The following is a 22,689-nucleotide window of genomic DNA, read 5'->3' as shown; positions in this document are numbered from 1 at the left end:
AAGGCAGAGAAGTAATAAATCCTAAACAGAGCAATAAATTCAGACTTGCGTTTATTGTGCAGTTAGTCACTGTTTATTTGCGTCTCTGTTCCTACTTATTTTATATTTACATTGGCAACAGATGTGATGCTTCAATTTTATTTGAAGTTGTTTGCAGTAAAGCTGGCCAATAATGTGCCCATATTCAACAAGGTAACACCATACAGCTTGTTGTAGTCATTGATAATAATGTTTCAGGCTGTATATCTTCATGGCAAACTGCACATTTTGAGGATTGACTGAACGAATACTAAAATATCTGTGCTTTGAATGCCAAAGGTGTGCTAGAAATCAAAATTTCAGTTGTGAACTCTGAGAATCCCTTAAATTAAGATTTAATTTCAGAGCAGTGAAACACCATTTCTTCTTCAGGTTGTAGTAGAAATACTGTTGGGGGTCTTTTTCCATTCTAGGTTCAAGTTCTTTTAACATCATAACAAAGGAATAAAGACACGCTTAGGAGTTCATGTTTCTAACATCTATCATAAAGTTCTGGATACACAAAGAGTAACTTGAAAGCTAAATTGTGCTTGCAGATGTACAGATAATCTCCAGAAGGAATTACCAAATTATTTTAAGTATGGCAACCAAAACATAAGGAACTCTTTGTCCATTACCCTTCTACTCAAAGATCATCATCATCCTTGTGACAGGTGCTGTTAAGTGAAAAAGTGAGACTGGAATTATGAATATAGTTAAGCTACATAAGCTATTTTATGAGTCTGAAAGATGAAGAACAGAAATATTAGGCCACCAGCAAGCTAGCTGTAGGGTACCCTGAGGTGATTTTGATGATTTGTGAGACTGCAATTTGGGAATCAGCCTCCCTGCTTTGCGGCATTCTTTATATACTTTATCTGTGGTCTTGTGCAGATAGTGATGTTAGTACATAATCTCTTATTTTGCTTAAGAAGTTTCTACAAGATAGCTGATCCTGATAAAATGCTTCAAAGGCATCTGTTGGTTCTAAGCCATGTTGTTACCTCAGATTACTTACTAAAAAAAATAATTCTCTGTAGTTTCTTGTACATTTAAACAGGGTTTACTCTTCCCTTATCACTGTAGGGTTCTTATTTTTATTGCAGGTGATGTGTATTGATTTACTTCACCTTTGTGCTGAAATCCCTTCTCACTCTATTCTGAGTCAGAGCAAATCTTACCTCAGTAAACTGTGCTGAGCTTCTCATTTCAAACATCCTGCCATTACAAAAATGTTTGCAAAATTGTATTTTATGGAAGAAAAGAGTTGAGTTTGTATTGTCTTAAAAACAAGATTGTATCACTAAAGAAAGAATAATGAAGTTCATTTGATACCTGAAAAAATGAAATATTATTTCCAAAAGCAGAAGTGATTTCAATATATCATTTGAAATTGGCAAAATACAGCCCATCAAATACTCTTGGAGGGAAAAAATTGCATTTAAATCTCCCTTTGACATTTAGTTACTTTTAGCCTACAACAGGTCTGCTGATTAACAATCATCGGTGGACTAAAGATGTCTGTCAGTGAAAACACATCTGTCTGCAACTGGCCTTTGGGAATACATAAAATAGGAGATGATGCCATGAGGGTTTTTTTTGTCTGTGCACAGCAGATGTCTTCCTTGAAACTGCACAGAGAATTTTTAAGACAACCTTTTCAAAGAATTCTGTGCTCTCTGGGAGAGTCTCCCCGTGGGTTTGCAGTCAGTGGCCCTGGGGATGCCCTGTGTCCCCCAACGTGTCCCCAGCCTGTGGGAGGTGGCTCTGGCTGCAGCTGTGGTGGCACGTCTCAGCCGGGGGCAATGCTCCAGGGGATGTGATGGCAGAAATAGCTCTCCTGCATGTATAAATAGTTCCACACTGCTCAAGTGATGGTGGCAGAGTACTACACTGCTGGTTTATTTATATCTGTGGAAGTGCCTCGAGCTTCGTAACAGAGTATCAGGCTTGTGCTGAGAGTTATTTTGATTGTTTTACCCCTCGACACAATCTGATTCCTAAAAATCCTTGTTTTTCTCCATCAGTCTCAGTTTCTTGCCTACAGTGATAGCTACCAAAAAAGGTTTACCAAATTAAGGAGCAGATCCCAATTTGAGAGTACCTTTGCAGGCAGCCCAGAGTAAAAATGTGCATTGATTCATATGTTTGCACACAGAGGACCAGGACACACAAGCCTGGACACCCTTATCTTTCCAGCTGCTGCCAGGCTGGGAATGACCTAGAGGGTTTGTGATTCAGACCCGAAGGAAAAAAAAAAAAAAATTAAAAAAACCCCCACATATATATATATATATATATAATTATGATGTGGGTAGATAGATGTAACTTTGCAATACTGGAAAATAAACATCTCCATTTTGCATTTGAACAGGGAGTGCCACCAACTGACTTTCTGTTTCCAGTAGCAGTTGATGGATCCATTTCTGAAGCACTCAGCTGCCGATGGGTGCATGCTGGTGGTAGAGTGAAGAGCAAACCAGTCAGGAAGGGAATTTCTGATGTCATGACTGGAGACTGGCCATATTTGTGTGATATTTAGGATACAGCAGGAATCATTTGTGGTGAGTAGGTTAATGCATTAGTCTCATGCAGATGTCTCACCTTTAGATGGACCTCCTGTTTCAATTCCTGCTTTTTGCCAGAGAAAGAGTCCAGCATAAGGCAGGTAAAGCAGTGTGTAACAAATCATCATAATTCTGCAACTTCACTATCTCAACAGTTGGTGTTCATGGCCCTGACTGCATGTGCTGGAAAAGGGATGATGGTGATGGAGGCACGTGAAATAAATGGCTCAATAAAAGACCTGTGGCCACTTTTTGAGAAACAACATCCTCCTTCTATATAAAACATAATGCATGTGTTCCTTTATTACATGTGCATTATGTCAGTAACATTTCTGATGGAAACTGAGGGGCTGTTCTTAAAACATACTTATTCAGGTCAATAAATACACAGTGACTTACATCCAGCAGTACAGTTTTTTTGCTAATATTAGGGAAAGGGATGTCCAAACAATCACATATCTATGGATGACTGTATAGGGAAATACTGATGGGAGCTATGTACTTTTAAGTCTTTTCTAGTACTTTGCTGCTCAGTAAAAAATCCTCAAGTTTTCATGTTAGAGATGAGCCAGGGTGGATTTGTGTGTAGAAAAAATATTTAATTCCCTCATAGCATTTTATTTGCACAATTTTTTTCCTTTACGGTTTCACAATAATTTAAAGTTTGCTTGTTTTTTGCTAGTAAGAACTGCCAGACCTGAAGTTAAAACAGAAAACTTGTCATCCCCCTTTCCTTCTGACTAGAAGTAATTCTAGAAGCAAAATGAATGAGGCAGTTTGTGATTAGTTTTTCTTCTTTTCAAAGAGTAGACAAAGCATAGTATTTCTTTCTAAAAGATTTTTTTCTTCCTTGATTTTGTCCTTCAAATGACAAACAAAACTTGATCTCTTTCTTTTGAATCCTTTGTTGGAACCAGAGGGCACCTCATTATACATTGAATTCATACTTTCACAGACCAGGAGGGCTCAGCAGCCCTTACATTTCTGTCAGTATGAAGCAGTGGTTTGTACAACAGAAGGGAAGAGGGGAACTTGCTGTCCAGTTGTTTCCTAACTGGTAAGGCCTGTTTCACTGTGATCTGGCTGCATTTGGTGAGGCATTTACATTTTTACAGGCCTTTGAGTCTGGTGAGGAGTGACCAAGATAGAGATGCGGGAGGGAGGGAGGGAGGGAGGGAGGGAGGGAGGGAGGGAGGGAGGGAGGGAGGGAGGGAGGGAGGGAGGGAGGGAGCCCAGAGGTTGTTTGCTTTTCCATGATTTATGTGAGCCTATGAGCAGGATAAGCATTGTACCTGGATCCCACCTGACCAGTGGGATGATGTCTGGGACACAGCCACTAGACTAATAGTCACTGTTCTCTCAATAACAGGTTTATCCTGAGATTAGCCTTAATAACACTACTTATCATCCAGCACCTTACAGTAATCTTTAAGTGTTTTAATGACATATGTATATTTATTCTAGAATTTTTATGAACCTATATCTCACCTGCATTCTTATTTCTGTCACTGATCTGCTGGAAACATTTCATTATTCTGCATAAAATGCAATATTCCATCTAATTTACCATCCAAAATTGAACTCTTCCAATACATCCAAATGCCACCCAGTGATCACAGCAGGAATTGCACTTGATGGCTTACACTGCTGCATTGCATGCAACAAACTGGCTGCTGGAATAATTTTTAAAGACAGATAATCTATCTTTCTATAATAATTTATCTTTGTGGTTAGAGAACTCTGTTATAAAATCAATACTTGCTGTGATTAAATCAATTTCCTAACTCCTCATTAGAACACTATACAGTTGTTAAACATCCTTTAATGTTCTTGGGATGCATTTTCCTAAAGAAAATACTTCTCAGTCCATTTTAACTATAGTTTTTATACATAGCATGTAAAGGCACTTCCCAAGATGCCTCTTGATGTGTTGCAATAGACGGAATGGAGAACCAGCTGGATAACATGGGACATTTGTTTTACTTCCTACATAGGTGACATTTTGCCATTTCTGAAAATCCACTCAGAATTCTGTTACGGAAGAGCATGAGATTTTCATTTGTGTATTCCTTAACTATATTTGTGTTTTGCAAAGATGTGTTTCCTCCACTGTTGTGTCATTCTGTTTGGAGATGCAATGACACTGTTGTGTCATTCTGTTTGGAGATGTAATGTGAGGACAGAACCCATTTTCGTGAGAGAAAATGCTTTGTTTTGCCTGTTTGGATTTCATATCAGGAGTTCTCTTGCAGGATATGGCACTCTCAAACCTGCATTTTTTAACCAAATTTTCCCCTGTTGGATACCAGCTAGGAACATTTCCTGCAGAGATCAGCCCAGTGGGTTCAGCTGCATTCATGGGGAGCAGTGTTTGGGCAGTGCTGGGCAGGATGCTCCTGCAGGGAGCCAATCCCCCTTGCGACAGGTGCCCAGGGGTGCCTGGTGTGAGTCAGCCCCGAGAGAGGAGGGATTGCGCAACCCAGGGCTTGGAGCTGCCTGCCTGGCACGGTGTGCCCCGCAGGGTGGGGAGGGAGGCTGTGGCCCCTGGAGAGCTGGAAGGTATCAGGGGCTCTGCTGTTCCCCAGGGAAAGGCACAGAGGGAGCAGGGACAGTGGTAGAGCTCTGCACTGGCACCTGCCGGCACTGCCAGCATGGGGTCACAGCACTCCTGCTGAGAGAGGGCAGCACGAGGCATCCCATTTCATCAAGCCTTGTGCAAAGAGTGAAACCAGTGATGCCGTTTTTCCTCCCTTGCTCAGCTTTCTGTGATGCTTTACTAGTCACTACCTGATAGCTTGCCCTTACCCAGCCTGGAATACAAATTTAACGAATGTACGAAGTGACTGCTCTGATGCCAACAAATCCTGTACTTCTCCAGGTGTAAAATATGATCCCTGATCCTCTCTTGGTGTGAGAAGTGCTTTTGAGAACTGTATCTGGTGGCATCTGACTCTTTGCTTGGTCTCTCTCAATGTGCCACTGTTCCTGATGCGATTTCCTGTTGCTCTGCACTTATTTCTTTTGCACTGACCCACAGGAAGATGTTAAGAAGGGAATTAATTATTCATCCTCCTTTGTATGTACTTGAGCTCTGAATGGTAAAGATTGTAAACAAATCCAATAACTTCTCAAAATAAGCTAGTACCCAGAATGCCGTCTCTGATGTTTGTGGAGTTATAAGAAGAGAGCATTTGTCATTTCATCTTAATAGTGTGGATCTGCTAAGAGTAGAAACAAAGGATTTATCAAAGATGACTTACCAGTACACTGTACATGTATTTATTGGCAATTTTTTGGCAATTTTTTTTTTTTTAGTGGAGATGTCTCTATAGAAGACTAAGACAATTGTGATTAAAGCTTCTGAAATGCTGCTTTATTTTAAATGGTGCAGTAAAAAGAGAAAAAACACCATTTTTACAGGAATCAGTAGTCACTTATAAGAGGGCTGATCTCACCCAACGGACTATGAAGTTGATAATTAACCAGAAACAGGCAGGTTCATCATTCTGTAATGAGCTGCCTGCAAAATCATCTGATGAATAAAGGCTGTCAAACAAAGTCTCTTGGACTGGCACATCCACCTGCAGGGCTTACTACAGATGGCATGACAGTGTCTGATCATCTGATTCAGTCAAGAGAGGCCAATGAAAAAGTGGTGTGTGCTCCAAACAATAATTCCTAATCCTTCACATGCTGCAGCAACAAATGATAGAATTGCTACATTCACAACTGAATTTCCAGGTAGGGAGGGAAACACAGTCTCAGTCCAGTGTTAGAAGCAAAACACAAGATAAAACATCAAAATTACATATGCACTATTTAACACCATTACTGGAGAGGATGCAGTGGTGGAGAAAAAGCTGCTATAAAAGGATGAAGTGGAATCCTAGAGCATTTGTAATATCTACCTTCCCTGTGGCACAGACTGGCATCCATTCAACTAGCCACTATTTGTTGCAATTTGTTCAATTCAAAGCTATTTTCACCCTTTTTAAAAAGCTTACCCAGTAGTCTTTACTCCAAAGAAAACCGTAAATTGTATTTTCTGAAGGCTGGAGCTCCATTCACGCAACAGTACAGATCTGAGTTGTACGATGACAATTTTCAGTTTGTAACATTTTGTTGCAGTGCTGAAGGCACCACAGATGTTAAAGCTTTATGGTTTTTATAGGGTACCATGCAGTGCATAAAAGCCAATTGGACAGAAATACACAGTGATAAAGAACCACATCTTTCCTTTCTTCAAACCAAACTAAACCAATGCATGTTCTTGCTATCATTCAACCCGCTTTCTCAGGGTGAAGAGTTTCACTGGCACTTAGGCCAAGTGAGTCACAGAGACAGAGAGCTGACCCCAGGCAAGCCATACAAATGAACAGAAAGGGCCCACCACAGCCATGTGCATTTGGCCACGTGGGTTTGCAGGATCAGGCATAGATGTGAGGTTGCCAGGGCCAGCTGTTTCCAGTGGTGAGGGAGCTGCTTGGAAGACAGCCCAACTGTCTCTGCTCAGCCATGAGGGGAGCAGAGGCAACCAGAGCATTCCCACCATTCAGAGGGAACAAGGAGACTGCTCTTCACAGACGCCCATTACTAAGGCTCAGCATAGCTCCAAATATCTGTGAGCACCTTCAAATTTCTTTCAATACAAAGTGCTTCTCCACATCAGCTGTCAAAGAGCTTGCACAGGCCAAGGCAAGCCACCTGTTCTCATGCCAGCAGATAGTATTTCCTGGATCATTTAGGCAAAATGGGAGTCAGGTATACAGCTGCACCAGTCACCTCTGTGCTTGCATTGTGCCTCATCTCAGGTAGGAAGTCTGCCTGGAGCCCAGGAGAACCCAGAGTTTGGGGAGATTTGTAATAAAAACATGAAGATTGGCAGGAACAGAGTATGATCGAGCACCAGAAGAACTGGCAGAACAAAGGGTTAAATGCATAGATAATCCCCTCAAAAACCACACTTCCCAGCAGTAAAATGGAAACAAGGGTGGTTATACCAAGCCCAGAAGACCTGTACTGAAGGACCCCAGCAAACTCCCCAGCAGACCCTTTGCATTCTAACAACAGGAGAGTGGCATCAACATGGCAACAGATCCCGTATAACATTGCATATGTGCTTTTTCCCATTAGTCACAAGGAAAATTTCCCAAACAGGAAAAAAGATACAATAAGCAGCAACCTGGACTAAAGATTAAAGACCTGAAATTGACAATGCTCATACTAGAGACTGCCCCATAATAGAGGTGATAATTTCAAAAAAAAAAAATTAGATCTGTCCAAAATGAGAATTTGTGGCCCCCAAGAAGAACTCCAGGGACAAATGGAGGACTTGGCAGCTTGTGTTCTTTGTCCTTGGTGTCATACACAAGTGGTCCAAGTCAGACATCTTGTTGCTTGTACATATGTGGAATGAGAGAATGGGTGAATGAAGTGTATAATGAAATGGCTGTGAATAGGTAACATTGACTTTCTTGCAGATGTTTGTAGAGAAATATCACCTCCTCCTCCATCATATCCTACACCAAGATTTGTACCACTGATTCCCTCCCAAGTATCCACATCTGCCCAGGTTTAACAAACCTGCTGCCTCCCAGGCAGGCTGGATACAGGAGGGTTGTGCTTGTGGTGCTTTGCCCAGCTGTAGGGATCATGTGCCAGCATCCCATGGCTGGCTCTGTGTGCGATGAGCTGGGGTTCGGTAAGCTTGGTCCAGGCATCTCACCAAGTTGGAATGGCATATCTGTTTTCCAAGGCTCTAGGAATAAATAGTCATGTTCACACTAAATAAACAATGCTCTACATGAGATGCCTCTGATAGAGCTTGTGCATCACTGGTGCCAAGGGATGGGTATTTTGGGATGAGATCAAATACCCTACTTTTGTTTTCTCTGGGGCGTAATTTCCTGACCAGTGAAGGATACTGGCGTGTAAAAGGAAAGAACGGTGCCTGATGTTCTTGTCCCACACCTGTGGGATTTCCTAGAGAAGGCTGTCAGCAACATGTTGACCTGCTGAATCCCATAATGGTCTATGATTATTAACTCCTTACAGACCCACTTGCTGTAGTTTGTAAGGGCAAACAAAGAAGAGATTGACATTTTTCCTGTTGATGATATTGTTAGTAGCTTCATTTCAAGGTAATTGAGACTAATCTTGCAATGGCTAGAAAAAATATATCCCATTTCCCCAGTGCCCACACACACAGGACACGACTGCTGTGGTGACACCATCTGTCTTGAACATAATTTAATTTGTAGAATTTCATACATGCAGCAGTAAACAGTGTAATGACTATGTTATTTGACTGAACTCACAAACCTTCAGTTTAAAGATATTTTAAGATTTTTTTTTGACATTTGAGATAGTTTAATTACGGAGGTTAGGAGCAGCTCCACAGGCAGGGTTAAAATGAATTTTGTACACAAAACCTCTCATTTTCTTTGTATGTGCCCTTCCCAAATGACATAAGCTGTATTTTCTAAGGCTTTACAAATTAAACATACTGATTAGAAATTAAAATTAATTCATATTAGTATGCCAGAGCACGTAACAACCAATGTACAAAATTTTTGTGCCTGTGCCCTTTATCTCTCTAGCAAAAGCACACAGTGTTATCTCTTGCTTTGTACATGGCAGAAACATTACAAAAGCACTCCCTCTCCTCATTCCCCTAAGCTGAACTCAAACCAACTGTGTTTACTCACAAAACATCAAGCCTGCAAGCTACACAAACCCTGCCATGTTACCTAGTCTCTGAAACAGAATCACAGAATGGATCAGGTTGGAAGGGACCACAGTGGCTTCTCCCTGCTCAAGCAGGGTCATCGCAGAGAACATGGCAGAGGATTGCATCCAGAGGGTTCCTGAATATCTCCAGTGAGGGAGACTGCACCAGCTCCAGGCAAGCTGTTCCAGTGCTCAGTCACCTGCACATGAAAAGTTGTTGCTCATATTCAGATGGAACTTCTGTGCATTGGTTTCTGCCCATTGCCTCTTGTCCTATTGCTCGACACCAGCACAGTCCCCTCTCAGTCATCTCTTGCAGAGTCTGAACAGGCCCAGCTGCCTCAGCCTATCCTTGAAAGAGAGATGCTCCAGTCCTTTAATTATCTTTGTTGCCTTCCACGGAGCCCACTCCAGGAGCTCAGTGTCTGTACTGAGGAGCCCAGAACTGGATGCAGCACTCAGGTGATTCTCACCAGGGCTGACCAGAGGGGCAGGGTCAGTTCCTATGACCTGCTGCAAATGCTTTTCCTGATGCACCCCAGAATTCCATTGCCTTTCTTGGCCACGTGGACACACTGCTGGCTCATGGACAGCTTATTTTCCACCAAAACTCCCAAGTCCTTCTCTGCAGAACTGCTTTCCAGCATGTTGACCCTCAGCCTGTGCTGGTGCCTAAGGTTATTCCTCATCGGGTGCAGAGCCCTGCACTTGCCCTTTTTGAACTTCACTGGACCCAAGCCCCACTGGAGGTGTTATGAAGCATTTTGAGTGCTGACCTGCTATTTGACCACACAGCACAGAGGTGCAGCTCACACATTTGGAAGTCTTAAACCAGTATTCACTTCCATATGAATGCCCTTTGGAAAGAGCAGTGATGATTTGCAGCTGCTCTTCCTCATAAGCAACAATCCCTCAGACACCTGAGATCACTGGTCACTGTACTTTGCTAAAACGGGACATTTCCCCAAACATTTGCCTCTGCACTCAGCAGAGGTGAGGCACACAGCCCTAAGTGGAGGCTGTTTCCAGGAGCACATCTCTGATGCCATTCTTGGGTCATGTCTATAGAAAACTTCTGTAAGGACTTGTATTTACAACCAGTCTTGAATGGGCAACAAAAAGAAAAGGCTGGTGAGTAGGAGAGAGGCCAGAACAAGTTAGCTCCACTATCGGTGCAACCACCACACTGAGACCCCACAACCAAACCTGCCAGGCTCCCACAAGGAAGCCACCTCCAGGTCACCCTGGGACATTCCATTACTCTCCAGGAGGCTAAGCAATTTTTTTCTATGACGCAAGGAATAAGAAATGGCCTCTTCTGAAAAAAAGCCCCACTGTTTTGTGTAAGATCATTTTTAGTTGAGAAGTAATGTCAAAAAACAAATGTTGATCCATTTCTGAAAATCATGAGATAATTTTATCTCCTCTGGAGAAGAGGAAAAAGGGAAAGGCAAGTGAGACTAGAAATATGGGATGTGTACAAGAGAAGTTGAGAGGTAGTACAACTTAAAGCTGTTTGTCAGGAGTGGTGCCATCAAGCCCTACATTGTGATGAGCTGCTCCAGAAGAACAGGCAGCTGTCCATCCAGGTAGTCTTGTTCTTCCTGTTTTTTCAGCATTGATTTGAAATGCACATTCTTGTTATGTATTTTTAATGTTTTCCCCTCAAGGTGTCACTGCAGGGTAGACTTAAGGCTGTTTACAGGCACCAGCTGAGTATTCTCATTCCTGAAATTGTTTCCCTTTCTTTGAAATAAAACATTAACTATAAACACTTGGGGTAAATAATGCATGGTTTGAAGGTAATGAAACATCCCCATGTAGTGTCAGTCTCCCTCATGTTACTCTTATTCACTTTACTTCTTCATGTTTTCTCCATCTTGGTCTAGTTCATCTGGGAAGAGCAAGACTTGTGAATGCCTAAGGCATTGGATTTAAGCCTGTTTAAAAGCAGCTCTCTTGCTGGTACCAGAGAAAAGCTAATTTAGGGTATCACATGTCCTCCTTGTTCATGCAGTAGGGCTGCTGCCTGCACTAGTGAGCTATTGACAGCCCTCTCCAGGAGCCCTTTATTTTCTGTCAAAAATAACCGACTACCTCTTTACCTGGCATTGCAGGTGGTCAAAGGCTTAGGGAGAACAACACAGGCTTACTTAGAGTGATTGCCTCTTTGCTGAACAGGCATTGAGATGGACTCTTTTCATTATTTCGTCTTCAAGTGGTGCCATTGGCAGGATCCTTCAGTAGTCTGTGAAAGGAAAGATCAGTTATTCTACAGGCAAGGAGAAATGAAAACTTATACTGGTAAACCTTCCCTGCTTTACAGTAATTTCAGTTTCCTTGTCTGTCCCTTGTAACAACTCACTCTGAGGACAAGATACATGCCAGCTGCACAGCAAGAAATTGTTGTAAGTATGTGTTACACCTGAAATCTGCCTAACTCTTCATCAGGGAGATGAAGGGATTAATTTTTTTCCATGAGATCTTAGTTTTCACATCTCTTTTACAGTATTTTAAACATGGACCTTGCCACCACATTTGATTGCAGTTATCCAGAGAGCTCAAAAGCTGTGATTCTAAGGCACCATTTTCTTAGGACATAAAGCTAATGAATAAAAAAAAAATCCAGTAGATGAATTAGGGAAGTTTTTTCTTGTGTGACTCAGATCCTGGAAAATGACTTATCTACTTGCTCATATACTGGTTGCAGAAGCGAGTGAGAAGATGTAAGCATCCTCTATAAAGGAACTGGTTAATTTATTAACTTATTAAAGCATCTTCTCTAAAGGAACTAGTTAATTTATTAACTTATTAAAGCATAATCCGTAAAGGAACTAGTACTCTATGGGCATGGAAGTGAATGGGAGTCTGCTAGTACTTGGGTTGGTACCTGCTCAGGCCCTGTTTATTCTGTGTCCTAAATGTAATGCATCCAGCTGCTAGTGACAAGTGTCTTCATCACAGATGGTGATACCAAAAATATTCACTTCAGTTTTAGCAGAGGCAGCAATAGACCCAGTCAGCCATGGGAACTGGCCCACCTTGGCCTCAATTGCTTCATGCATGTCAAGATCAAATGTGTCTTGGTGGAAGAAGGTAGTTCTCATCTTTGGTTTTCATTCCACTCCTGTCTTCCAGATATTTTGACTCCAGACTTTCTCTATTTTTTTCCCCGCCCACCTGCTTAGCCAAGCACACAATGAGTGGGAGCAAAAAGAAACAAGATTGTTAAGAAACAAGATTGTTTCTACCTTTCCTCTTCCCCCAACTGCATTTTGTCTTGAGCCCTGCATCTCTTTCTTGTGATATTTCCCTGATGCTGACAATGATAGGATATTAACATTGCCATTTTTGCTGTCAGAATGTCAGAGCTATCTCTCAGAAAAGTGATTGGATCAACAGTGGGTATTATGGGGGGAATCTGAATTAAAGCACGTCGGGCTGATGCACAGAGGGATATGAAATGAGGGTTTATTATGCTGAACATCTCCACTTGTGATGCCGTTGTGATGATGTTTTAAGCAAGCTTCTGCAATCTAATTACATTCACTAAGTATATTAAGAGAGTGTTTTAAAGAGTGATAATTCAATCACTCTGAAGTTAGAAAATATCAGCATTTAGGGTCTCTCTGCAATCCAAAACACATATTATACAACAGTCTCCAATTACTTTCTTTTAAATATATTTAAAAAAGCTTTCTGAACTGAAATTAAATACAAGACCAGGACTTGGAGGCTGCTCCAAGATGTAGGCTGAAGTCTTCTCTGTGGCTGCTATCCTAGCTCATAGGGTGTACGTGCTAGTGAGGATTTCTTCACACCCCTGACAGCTTTCAGCTACCTCCAGCCACCTCTTTTCTCACCCTCTGGTATTGTTCACTCAAATAACATTGCTCTTGTTCAGCAGGACAGGGATGTACTGAGCCCAACAGCCTCTTCACAGAAATCAGCTCCTACCTGCAGATTTCTGTTCAGTGGACTCCCATCAGGATTCCTCCCTCCTCTATTTACACATACAGGCACCCTCTGTGGCAGGTGGACTTTACAGTCATCATTTAATAGTGGGGTTTTGTGAAATTTGGTTGCTGCCTGGTAAAAGGACAGAAATGAAGAATGGAAATCCCTTGGTGTGCAGAGCCTGGGACCTGGACTGGCCCACAGTGATGAGTCTAGGAGAGCAGTCACCACCAGACCAAGAAGGCATCAATGTGCAAACCATTCAGAAGAAAAATCATCACAGATTACTACCCCTGAACCCACAAAGTTTATGTCTAAATTGCAGCCACAGCTGTGATTGTTCTATATGCTGGCATATCCAAGCAGGCTTAACCTCACTAATTCAATAATAGTGGCAAGTTCAAGCAATTCAATACTGGTACAAGCTCAATCACAGTAACAGCAGCAGAGCAGATATAGCAGCGTTAACCTCTCTGTGCTGTTCTCCAGGCAGCCAGGCTCTCAGATGACTCAGACAGCCTGAAGTTACCAGAGCACATGTTTCAGTGCATTGTTGTCATACCTGCTCACTACATAAAAGCTTGCTCATTACAGTAAATATGAGCATATCTATATCTATATCTATATCTATATCTATATCTATATCTATATCTATATCTCCACATATCCCTTTCTGCTCATACTTCAGTGGGGAGGGCACTTATTGAGGTCATGGTTAGTCTCTGGTTAAAATCCTTCTACTTCTTGAAAGGGCTTGAAGACAGTGCTGGTACCTAAACAAAATTTTTTCCAGTGAGGGAAAGCACAAGATTATCATAACAAGAGAGTAGGACATCTCAGCATGTGAATCCTTGCATCTAAGTCTTTGTTCTTGTTCATGCTCAAATAAAAAAATGCAAAATGGACCTTTTTGGGAAATAGGAGTTTGAGTCCATCCAAGCCAAGGAAGACACTGAGCCAGGTTTTCTGCCTTTTGAGAATGTGTCTTTAACTCCTGCTTTGTTGTAGAAAAGGGTGCAGGATCCGCACCGCAGTGTGTACCTTGGATTTTAGAACAGGTGTAAGAAGCAGCCTAATTTAAGAGGGCCCTATACCATGTAACTGTCTCTGACTATGCTTATAATGAGACAAATGTAAATACTGATAATCAATTGGATAAGTGATGATTTAGGTTCTTCAGGCATGGCTAAGTGCTCGTTTTCAGTAAGATACAAGTATGTGAAAAATTTGAGTAATCTATGCCATTGCTTTATCAAACTTATTAGAGCCAGCCACTATGAAGTAACTTGTTCTGAATATGAAGGAAAAAAAAAAGGAAAAAGAAAAATATTCATCTGTGAGCAGTAAACCATCCTAACCCATGAAAACTCAATATTTCTCTGGGAAGAAAACATGTATTAGATTTTTAAATATAGTCCCTCAGAGCAACCCAGACTTAGACCACAGGGTAAAGTAAGGATGTTTATTCCTTTCACAAAATAGAGGCAGACTACTGAATTACCCAGACCTGTCCCACTCTTCAGCACTCATGAAGGTGCAAATGTTGATGTTCAGAGAACACAGCCATCACCTTGCACTCTAGGATATATAACTGCTCTATCCAATTTTACTTACCCTGCTTAATGCTGTGTGCCAATTCATGACATATTGATTCAACTTATAGAAGTAATCTTTTTCTGCAGTTCATTTAAATTATAGTTTAGACCAGACATGCTTGAAGGAGATGTCCATAAATTATGTCAACTTTCAGTAAGTCTACATTAAAAAATGCAAAGTAAATCAATCAAATTAATGCTAAATAATTTTTGTTTAATTATTGATTTCAGCTTACTCTGCTTTGGAAAATGTAATTACAAAAGTTGGTTTTTGCCAGATCTACAGAGGGTTATACAGATTCAAGTGGTAAAGGAAAGAATTCAGTCTCCTAGATCAATTATGAAAATGTGTCCTTTGACAGTGGTTCCAAAGAGTAAGTCCAACAGCATTTCAGAGTGTCTGTTTGTCCTTCTAGCCATTCTCCAAAGGACAGAAAGCATCAAAGAGTTTCTGGGTTCTCTCCAATGTGGTATCTCACTGAAATACCAACGAGGGTGATGTTTTTTGAATTAAAAGGAGGTCAGTTAGGTATTGACCTGAAATGAATGTCTATGCATGAATTCCCTACACACAAATTATACCTTCCTGACTGCATATTTATTACCCTCAGAGACTGTTTTACTTTTCCTCTGTACCCAATTATTAACTTCTATGGCAGAACAGGGGAGCCTTCTCAGGAGGGAAAGAGACACTCCTGGAAGCATCTCTGCCATCCTCAAACCTTTGATGTACACAAGGACAGAGTCCCAGGCCTGGACATGAGAAGGGGCCCTAAATAAGAATTGCAGTTTAAATTGTGATTATTCAAATGGATCCTGCATATTGCCCAAGAAGGGGACAACCCCCTGAGGCTTTATACACCTGGGAATCAATCAAGGAATCATGATAACGGTTCACTGAAACCTGTGCTCTGGTAACTTCAAGCTGAGTCATCTGAGAGCCTGGCTGCCTGGAGAACAGCACAGAGAGGTTAACGCTGCTGTATCTGCCCTGCTGTTGTTATGATTGAGCTTGTACCAGAATTGAATTGCTTGAACTTGCCACTATTATTGAATTAGTGAGGTTTAGTCTGCTTGGAGAGATATTTTGATCAGGTTGCTCCCATCCATAATGTTTCCCATGACTTAATCTTGCCAGACCAGCAAAATTTTTAATGTAACCTTTTCAGACTACCAAAATATTAATTCAGTTTTCTTTAATAACTGCCATAGTTCTACTGAGGGTTAAATTTATTAGTCCTAAAAAATTCTGATGCTGATAAAATAAATCTTTTTTGTAATACATTCTTGAATGATATTAGGTTTGTTGGAGGATTTAAAAGATTATTTAAGGGATTGTGAAACAATTTCTGGATAACCTCAAATTTGTGTTGATGATAGCAGTCTCAGTATAGAAACTACTTTTCCTTCCATTACAATTCTTCAGCTGGCTTTCTGTCAGGAAAACAGGGGGCTCTGAAGAGATTCTCTTTCCCAAATAATTTAGGTTTGCTCACAGCCCTCCTTCAACAGGAACTGTTTGTTTTCCACTTGTTTGCACTGCTGAGCAATTAGTGGGCTAAGAAGTAAGTTGGGACCATCGAGGAACTCATCTGCACTTGCTCTCCTCTGCCTGCTCAGCTCACCAGACCTTTGCCAATCCCAGCAATCTTTTTGGCAGGGCAATGAGAATATCAGGAATCTTTGTAAAAGGATTTGAAGGTCAGCAAGGAGAATTCGACTGGGAGCAAATGTTGTGGAGGTCATTTGCTGCTGGAGGACTGCTTATATCTGTTCAGGATCAACTGGGAAAATCGACCATGGGAAAATCCCTGTGCTCCTTGAAACGTCAGGGAGCTGGGATCTGGTTGGGTTTTTTTCAAGGCTGTACACTTGAGAGGGTTTTCATCTGTAAATCTTTGCCTCATGTACTACCTAGAGGAAAGAAATTTCTGTGAGAAGCTGAGATGAAGTTGATGCATCCCTGCCAGGAGTTTTCTACAAACAAAAAGCAAACGTGCTCTTGCCCTGCTTGTTCGGCAGCTGGGGAAGAAGTCCCTGCTCCCCAGGCAGCTGGGGTCGTCTCCCTCCGAGCTCTCAGGCAAGAGAAAACAGCTTGCAGCCCATGTGGCACTTCAGTGTGAGCAGTAAACAACATACAAACGTTTGTAGGAGCCCAATAACCTGTCACTGCGGGTTTGGCACTGCTGCCTGAACTGCCCCGGCAACTGCGAGCCGTGTGTCCTCGGCAGCTGGGAGCACTTCGGGACAGCTGGGCCTGCCCTGGGGCTGCACAGGCTCAGGGAAGGGGGGCCAGGGTGGATTTCTGGTGCCCAGGCTGTCTGTGCACCCACCTTGTGAAGGAAAGCCTAAACTGGAACAAGGGGTAACCTCCATGGGCTCAGCTCTACCCTGGCTCAAGGAGGGCTGGAGAAAAGGGGGTGTTGGTGGTATCTGACTCGTGTTCATGGGACAGGGCAGGGAGGAGCAGCAGGAGCAGACTGTCAGGTCCTACATAGCTATGGCTTGGCAGCCACTTCCCAAAGCACAGCAGAGATTAAAAGCCATTCCTGGCACACCAGAGACTCTGTAAAGCTGCCCTGGGGCTGTGGCTTCATAAAAATGCATGCTTTTACCCTTTTTTCCCATTTTATTTATTAGTGCTGTTCTTTTCTTAAAATAGAGACTAAATGTCTTGCACAGGCCATGTGGACTGGAAAGCTGTACAGCTCTGCCATAGCCAGCACAAGGATATCTGCAGGGAAAGGCTGGCTGAGGAACCCTGGCTGTGTTGTTTTCCAGAGGGGTGCTGCAGAAACTTCAGTCATTTCAAAAGTACCATGGTGCTGTCAGGGGGTTTCCTTTCTCCCCAGGGGGAGCTCGTCCTCTCGGCTGTGCAAACCTCGTGGCCTGCTCTATGCTGACACCAGGACGTGCCACAGGAAAAAGCAGGGCTCCAAAACACAGGAAAAGTGCAAAGAATGGTGACATGGAGAATTGTGGTAGAGCACCCCATGGCTCCTGCTAGAGGACAATGGAACTGATGTGACAAATATTTATATACATAGTTCCAGGAAGGGGACAAAATTGAGATCTACACTCTGCTTTGTGGGAGAGTTACTCCTTTGAATATTGATAATCTTCTGAAAGCCTCTGTTGAAAATTATTCAGAAACAATGGGCATGTGTTTTCTCGGAAGATTTTGGTGTCCTTTTTAATCTGCTCTAAGGTACATAGGGAACGTTAACATGTTGGAATGACCTTCTGAACTTGCCTTTTTTATAGGATGCTGCTCTTAGAAAAATGTCTGAGAGGCATCTTTTCCAGTTTTTCTTTTTCCTGCTAAGGCAACTTCTACAGTCCTCCTCTTACTGCAGAGATATAAAATACAACTCACCATATCCCCAGGGGTTTTGGCCTCTGGTGAAAAGGCCAGGAGTTTGCTCAGAAACTAGTCTTTGTGAGAAGAAAGAAAAAGATGGAGCTGCAAGTAAGTGACCAGGAAAAACTCCAGGTAAAAGTAGTTTGATCATAATACTTAAGACTGAGATTTCCAAAAGCACTTAATGATTTTGAGTGCCTCACTCCTTGAGTATTCCAACAGAGAAGTCTTCAGCTTATGCTCTGAGAATGAATGCTTGGCATTTCCTGAAAGTTATGTCTCCATTAACATATTTCAAGTGGTGCATGAAGAACAGGAGCTGTTGAAAAATCACGAAGCCAAGATATTCTTTAGTGACTTAAAATGGTCAGACAAAGCATATTGTCATGCTCAGACATAGCTCTTCAAGGATTTTGAACATTTTTTTCTTTCTCTGAAAGAGATTAAATAGTGGTATATCTGAAATCTTACACTGCACTTCAGTTCTGTCATGAAAGATAGAATTCATATTTGATATTAATGGAGCAGGTGAAACGTGAAATGATATTTCTTTAATCTTTAATGAAATTTCTGGTTTTAGCATTTAGGTTGTCTGTTCAATGACACAGAAGAGCTAATAATATCACTGTTTTTGAAGAATTCATTCACTACAGGCAGCCTGATTTTCTGAATCTGTTGGAAGCTCTTTAGGTGCTCCAATGATGCATGAAAAGCATAATAATAAAAAAATCCTTTGTCCTTGAAGCCCAGTGATCATAATTGGAAACACATAATTAAAAAAAGAGAAAAAAAAAATCTCCCAGTAATCCATTACTCTGAAACAGAGATGCAGTAGTTTAGAAAATAACAATTCTACAGGAATTAGCAGGAACAATGGGGTTTCAGGAACTCTTCAACCAAGTATGCTCTATAACTTGGATAAACACCTGTATATTCAACACCAAAAAGCTGAATGGTGCTTTCTGTAGCAAATGGTTTCTTTGCTGAATGACTTTGTTGTTTTTAAATTTAAAATTGCTTGTGTAAACCCCCATGAGACAGGAAAAGTTAGTAAAGATGATGCAAGGTTTTTTTGGGAGAAACTGATTGTTTTTTCCCATGGGGCTATATAAATGAGATAATGCTATGCAGGACAAAAAGTTTGCTATGAGACAGAGCAGGACTAAGAAGAGGTTCCAGGGGACACACCCCCATTATTCCACGTTCAGCCAATCCCTTTGGGGCCAAAGTAGATCTTGCAGTCTATTAAGGTCATTCACACCTTGATTTTTCATTATTTCATTAATTTTTTTTTTTTCTTTTGAGGGGCCAGTGCTGACTTCTTGAAACAGAGGAATGTTGGAGTAGTGTCCAAAGGATGCAGTTATACTTCCAAAAATCAAAGATGTTCTCCAGTACCATTAAAGCTAGTTGATAATGGAGGTAATATAAGCCTTGGCCATTCTCCCAGCTGACTGTCCTAATAATAGAAAAGCCTCTCTGAGTGAGTAGCTGATACTGGGGATCTGCCAGGCAATTTTCATTAAAAACAGCAATTGGTGACAATATCCTTGGAGAGGTGGAGATCTGCTTGTCTTACTCATATAACCACTGAAGTGAGCAAGAGGATCCTTTCTCTGTTTTCAGTTCTCCTTTTGCTTTTAGGATTTTTTTTGAAGTCTCTGGTATTTTTTGAGGTGTTTCCTAAACCTGCTCCCTTTACTTTCCAGTTGCACTTCCCCCCCCCCCCCGCACACAGTGCTGCACCCTCTTGCCCTTTAATCAGCTCATAGAGAACCTCCCAAGCCTGTGTGGCTGAGCTGGGGAGCAGCTCTCTAGGTGCTTTGGAGTTGGCAGGTAAGTTTCTTTCTCCATCTTCCTTGTTTTACAGAGAACCTGGCTCACTTTCTCTGTCCAGCCTGAAGGGAGAATAGCCAGTGAAAAGGGAGGGCAGCTAGAACACCCCAGGGAGTGGCCAGAAGTGAGATGTGCATGAGGCAGTTGCAAAAGGCACCAGTGTGTAACCCTGTGGTCACCTAACCACAGCTTGAAAACAGAAGTGTGAACATTAGGGTTGAACAACCTTGAAAAGACAATTTGAGCAAGCTGTGGTGAGGAGAATAAAGCAATTGTAAAGCAGCCTCTTCTTGGGCTGCTCCAAGGATGAACATTGCTGATAGTGCAGTCTGGATGTCCCCTGACCTGTCTGTTGCTGCAAGGCAGCCCCTCTATGCGCTGTGGGATGTCTGGGAGGTTGGGATTGCTTCCCCAGGCAACAGTGCCATGGAGACTACCCCCAGCTGCAAAAGGGGCTTCTGGTGCCCTGCATTGTTGTGGCTCTTGTGCCAGCACCACGCAGAGGCAGAGGTTAAAGAGTCCTCCCTTTTTAGTACATATTTCCCTTGTGAGTTTCTAAGATCAGCTCGAATTTTAAGTCAGAGGAAAGATGTCCATCAGTAGTAACCAGAATCTCATTTGCCGCTGAAGTCTTCAGATGTGACCCAGAAACCTCATCAGAGAGCACTGGGCAGAGTGCCTGCTTAGCAAAACCCACTGTAGGTGCATCACAGTGCTGCCATTTACAGGATGTCTGAGCTGTGCCTCAGCTATTTCAGATGACATATATATATATTTAATCCATGGAAGCATATTAACAGATCAGACTTAGATTAATCAGGCTAAAGATAACTTTTGGACCTTTTCCACATCTAGGTCAGAGAAAAAGAAGGTAGATATTTATTTGTGCTACCACACTAGCTAGCACTGTGTAGCAGATGAAATTTTCAGGGACATCAGTCAAAGAAATACTGCAATAAGAGTGAGGGAAGCAAAGTGAAAGGAATGTGTGTGTGTGTGTGTGTGTGTGTGTGCGTGCACAAATGCAATGCAAGCTTTACAATTTGCAGAAGCTATCAATTTCCAGTGAAATTCTCTCTGCTATTATAGCAGAAAATATGCAAATTTCCTTTATGATAAAATATCCTCCTTTGTTTCCTTAGTGCCATAAAACAAGTCCTGCCCACTGATATTATTGCAGAAAACTACAGACAGGATAACAGTGCAGTTATACAAGGAAACCTTGCTGCATGTCAGGAACAGGCCTCATGTTTTCAGCCTTGGTGATGCCTGGAAAAAGTCAACGAATGCATGGGAATTCGTTTCTTTAAAAATAGATTAGGTCACAGGATTTAATGTGAAATGTTACTGTGGGTATTAATGGAGCACTTCTTTTCTGCAAATTAAAAACTGAGCTAGTGTTAATAAATCAAAGGAAACATTAAAATGCTCTTTAGCCTCTGCCAGTGTCCTTTTGAAAAGGCCTTTGAAGGACTTTTATACACACAGATTGTGATGAGAGGAAAATTTCATTGAAATTCTTAATGTTCTTTAGCAAATTCTTCTGTTTTAACCTCACTGCACTTACAACACCAGAAGGGTCAGTGATGAAACCTCTCATTGTGGTTATTCAAGAAAACAAAGTCATTGGGCTCCAAAGTGCCCAATGTGCCATAACAGCAGAGAGCTAAGATGTAGTCTGAGACCCTGCCCATATTGAAACTTCCCCCATCAACCTGTAACAGCTTGACTTACATCCAAGGTCAGCATAAAAGCTTCTCTTGGGTTTGACTTGAGCTACTATAAAGAAAAATTATCAAGAAAAAGATATTTCTTCTTTTTTTAGCTTTGCTTCTTCCATGGATTAGTAAAAAACTGTGATATTCTTCCAAGCCGAAAACATGCTTTCAAAGCCCTATTACATGTAATATAATACACATGAGAGGGGAACCAAATTTTCCTGCAGCAGGCAGCTCTTTCAGCTCTTGTTTTTTAAGCTAATGACTCAGTAAAAGCCCTGCTCTTCACCCCTCCTCTGAAGAGCATCTTTCAAAGACCCTTGTTAGGAGCCTCATTGATTATGTCCCTCATCTCTCCCAGAGGATAGAGTTCATCAGCTTATTACAGGAAAAATGCACTCACTCTCCTTTTCTCAAGGCTAATTAGCTCATCATAGACATTTGTCCATGCTGTGCTCCTTGGTCTCCCCCAAATACAGACATACATGCACCCCAAGCAATGGCTAAGAGGAAAACTTTTACCACACATTGGCAGCTTCTTCACTGCCAGACTCTTGTGCCTTTTCATCACATCTATGTCTGACAATGCAGAGAGGAGGAGGTAGTGTCTCCAGTGTGAATTAAGTCATTAGTGCTCTCATTTTCTCACTGGAAAACCCCGCTAAAGACTCTCTCTGGTTCCACGATGTTTCATACATTGGCATAGCTCTTTTCTCTTTTTGTATTAAAGGGAAAACAGGGAAGGTATTCTCCAGGAGCCAGGCAGTAAATCTGTGATTTTCAAACATGTCCAGCCACAGGCCTGATCCTGTGATGCCAAGGGTAGCACTCTTCATCACCTTAGGGAAAATGGATTAATGCCAAAGCAAAGGTAAAGTGGAAATCTGTGAGTCCTTCAACTGCTCTGT

General features: G+C 41.8%; 1 long non-coding RNA gene across 1 annotated transcript; it reads left to right on the top strand.

Moving 5' to 3' along the window:
- The first annotated feature begins 15,798 nt into the window (after window positions 1–15,798).
- LOC136286085 (uncharacterized) lies at window positions 15,799–17,190 on the top strand. The gene is made up of 2 exons (XR_010719743.1): window positions 15,799–15,848; window positions 16,293–17,190. It is a non-coding gene; the product is annotated as an uncharacterized lncRNA (long non-coding RNA).
- Window positions 17,191–22,689: the final 5,499 nt, after the last annotated feature.

The sequence above is a fragment of the Chamaea fasciata genome, unplaced genomic scaffold (assembly GCF_029207755.1).
Source record: "Chamaea fasciata isolate MVZ Bird 193981 ecotype frontalis unplaced genomic scaffold, bChaFas1.0.hap1 SCAF_2, whole genome shotgun sequence".
Classification (NCBI taxonomy): domain Eukaryota; kingdom Metazoa; phylum Chordata; class Aves; order Passeriformes; family Sylviidae; genus Chamaea; species Chamaea fasciata.
This window is presented reverse-complemented; position numbering and strand designations above follow the sequence as displayed.